Source organism: Thermobia domestica, chromosome 11, assembly GCF_964235325.1.
Source record: "Thermobia domestica chromosome 11, izTheDome1.hap1.1, whole genome shotgun sequence".
NCBI lineage: Eukaryota > Metazoa > Arthropoda > Insecta > Zygentoma > Lepismatidae > Thermobia > Thermobia domestica.
In genome coordinates this window covers 121,484,571-121,488,471 of record NC_137464.1, presented here as the reverse complement: position 1 = coordinate 121,488,471, position 3,901 = coordinate 121,484,571, and positions in this window count along the sequence as shown.

Below are 3,901 nucleotides of genomic sequence, written 5' to 3'. Positions count from 1 at the left end.
TATATATTTACTTCGTTCGGCCAGGAAAAGAAGAAATACTTAAGAGAATGCTTAACTTTATTCAAATCCGAAATTTGCAACTTAAATGTTGAGAACAACTTACTAAGAAAAAGCTTCCTGAGATGACATTACTAACAAAAGAGTTCTGTTTGATAGTGTGAAACTACCATAGGGTTCCAAACTATGGAAATCTAATATCTAAACTTCAAGTAGTACATCTGTAACTACTGGTTGCAATAATTTAATAAAATCAAAGATAGAACAAGATCCTGGGGTGTTGAATCCATATAAGAAAGCCATTACTCGCTTACTGTTTTTTGCTGTATGTCGATAAAGGTTGAAATCGGAAATCGTTAATTTGAACCACTTCCGGTTTGAATACAGTGTAATGTGGAAGGTGAAACCTATTCTTGGGAAGCAGATTCAACTGGAAAAAAAAAGAAAAAGAAAGAAAGAAAGAAACGCATAACGATATCTTTTACCGTTTTTGCTCTGTAGAAATCAGTATTAAAACCGGAAGTAATATTACATTTGAACAACTTCCGATTTTGATAGACTGTTCGGGATAGTTATGGTACATTGCCTTGAAACGTTGAATCGTTTCAAAATAAACGCTTCTCAGTTTCGTTCTATGGCGCTTCTCAGTTACCATTTTCGTTTTATGGTGATCCACATTGAAAACGGAAATGACTAATTTTACCCACTTACTTTTTGAGTAGAGACTTAACAGAGAAGATAGAATCTATTTTTGGGACAGTGAAACAACTGCAAAAATGCGGTATCTCTTATCGTATTTGGTTTGATCCTGTCAACAGATGGACGAACGGACAAATCCGTTCATAGAAGGCTTCCGATACTTTCGCATAGGATAATTTGGAAGTCTAATAATACAGTGGGATCACAAATAGATTATAAACCTTTTTCGGCCGAGTTTGTTTGTGTGTTTGCCAGTCTGTCTGTGTGCGGCCTGGGGACCAGACGAGTGAACCGAGAGTTACCAAACTTTGGTCACGGGTACCTTGGTCCAGGCCCCAGATTAAGACGAAACATTTTTTTTTAATTTTGAACCAGGGGGTCTCAGGGGGCATTTACTTGGACCGCTTGGGGGCCACACAAGTTGACCGACACTTACCAAATTTTGTTCACGGATACCTTGGTCCAGGCTCCAGACCAAGGCAAAGCATTTTTTTAATTCGAACCAGTTGGGTCTCGGGGATGTAAAAGTAGTGGAAAATGACCGATATTATAGTTTTCGAATTTATAGTTTTCGCGGTGGCTGTGATCAACGGTGAATCTCCGATCGCATTAACTTCCAAATTTACCCTATACGGCTGCGGGCCGAGAGTCACCGGGAGGAGGGATACCGAGACATGTAGAAGTAATCCAAAATGACCGCTGTTAATGTCAAATCTATAATTTTTGCGGTTGCTGAGATCAATGGAGAAACTTCCGTTAGCGATGACTTGCAAATTCAGCTGCCATTGTATGGGGGCCTGGGGTCAGCTGGGAAGGATACCGAGATATGTAAAAATAGCCCAAAATGACAGATATTAGTGTCAAATCAATAGTTTTCACGGTCGCTAAAATGAATGGTGATACTACAATAAGCGTTGACTTTCAAATACAGCTTCATGCGAAGAATAGGTATATTCAGCTAGTAAAAAATAAACATATCATACTACAATACTGCCATGCCCGTTCAGTTGTCAGATAGATATCTTACTGACTACACTACTGCGCCTCTATTATATGTCGGATCATTATTAGTGTTAAAACACTATTTTGCTGTGTATCGAGCTTTGAAATACCATACCTTTATTCTACTCATAGATTAAGTAAAACTAAAAGAAGTCGGCATAATCGTCTAGATCATGAGACAGGTCCTTGAGTTTTTTTAAGTACAAAGCAAAACAATGACTGTTCACCTATTGCAGCCATTTTTAGATGCAGTGCACCACCATACTATGGACCGTAGAAAAAAATTACTTCTGTTTCATGAACGTTGCTGGAAGCGAATCACATCGATGCGCTACCGTATCATACAACGGCACAATGTATCAAGGTGTTCGGTTCAGGTGGGGAGAAAACTGGACCCTTAGTGGTCGTATCTGCATTACAAAGAAACAAATGGAATAGTGTGACGTCTTCTTGAAATTGATCGTAAGTAGATTGACAGTGAGATATCCGTAGAAGCTAGGGTTATTCATGAAGTTGTGTAGCACATCCTGAAGGAAGAATTGCAACGCTCGTCAAGTGCCATCACAGCAACTCAATTGTTGGCATTGGAAGGTCTTCAGACATCCACCATACTCACCTGATGTGAGACAATTTGACTTTCACTTGCTTCCACTATTGAGAAATCCCTTTGAAGCACTAAGTTTCCAAATACTCCGTCCTTCCTTTGCACTGCAGGGCAGTCCATCTCCAATATCAATAGACACAAACTCATTAATGACTACCATGGATTTGGGAAACAGTAAGACGCAAAGCAGCAGATTATATCGAAACAATGTAATATAACTGCCACTATACAGCAAATGACGTCTGTCCTAACTGTGTCACAAGTACTTAATTTGTACCCGAGCGCCTTACAATACGTATACCACTCTTTGATTACTAAGCGCCAAAATATTTTCTAATTAAACACCCCTTGACTTAGATTAAACAATTTGCTCATAGGAACCAGGGTTGGCTCAGTGATTGACTTCCTTACTAGTCTACTGGCTGGCGCGTGGTCCTTTACTGTACGTGATCCCGGGTTAGATTCCCGGAGATAGAACTCATGTCGAATTTTAACCGTCCTCAATATTACTGTGTTCATGTCTCGGTCGTGTTCGGTAGAAAAAAGTAAAAAAAAGTTTAATTAGGTATTAGGTAAATCAAGTTACAAAGAAATGTTCGATTAATCAGTTAACATTTTTAAAAGAAAGAAGCAGAGCTGTCTGGTTCCATTACAGCACATACCAAATGAGCTTTGTGGTGGGAAAACACCGAGTGCATAAGAGTTACCTTTGAGTTCTCCTTAGTCCAGTTAATGAACGCTCAAAAGAAAGATATAGAGGACATGGTCGGGAAAAGAATGTTTTACTCCAAGGCTGTGTTTGGAGTAGTTAGGAGGTAAACATACTAAAAGTCGCCGGACCTACGAGGTGAGCGGGAAGCAGGAGGGGCGGGGGAAGGTAACTTTTTCCGTGCTTTCACTTATATCTCGAAAACGGTGCGTGGTAGCGAAAACGTTTTTATGTTCAAAAAGAAAGCTGAGAAAATTTCCTACAAGATTGTTTCTATTCCTTTTTTCCTATTCCTAATACTTTTCGAGGTATTCACTCACGAAAATTGCAAGTTTCTAAAAATCGCTTTTTTCCACTCACTTATATAGACAAACTTTGCCTTTTTAATACTTCTTTCCTTAACTTCAGCGAAGTCCTCGGGGGGGGGGGGAGATCGTAGAACTCTAAATTTTCTTTGGATTGAGTTATTATTTAATCTTCAGGTATTCATTGAAACTGTAGAAAAACTATTCATACGATAATTTTGTTGTTTTGGTTCTCCTGGGACGGAAAGGTCCGGGATTGGTTCAGGAGGTGGTTCATGTTGCTCATCTCCATCTATATTTTCTTCCATCTCAATTTCCACTATTCCAGGAATTCTGTCTCTTCAGGGTTGGGTAGGTGTTCTACTTCTTCATCGTCGTCTTCCTCATTGTCCAACGCGGAGACGCCATTGGAATAATTTCCTAGACAGTATTGACATAAAAGAACAGTTCCTTGGAGCTCTTCTGCATCTACATTTGCCACTACAATCTTCGGTGCTCCGGCAGAAAATCTTCAAAAGTTTGTCTGATGGTAAGAGGTCTTTAGTCTGCACAGGGTTGAGCTGGTTGTCTGTCTTGCGCACCCAA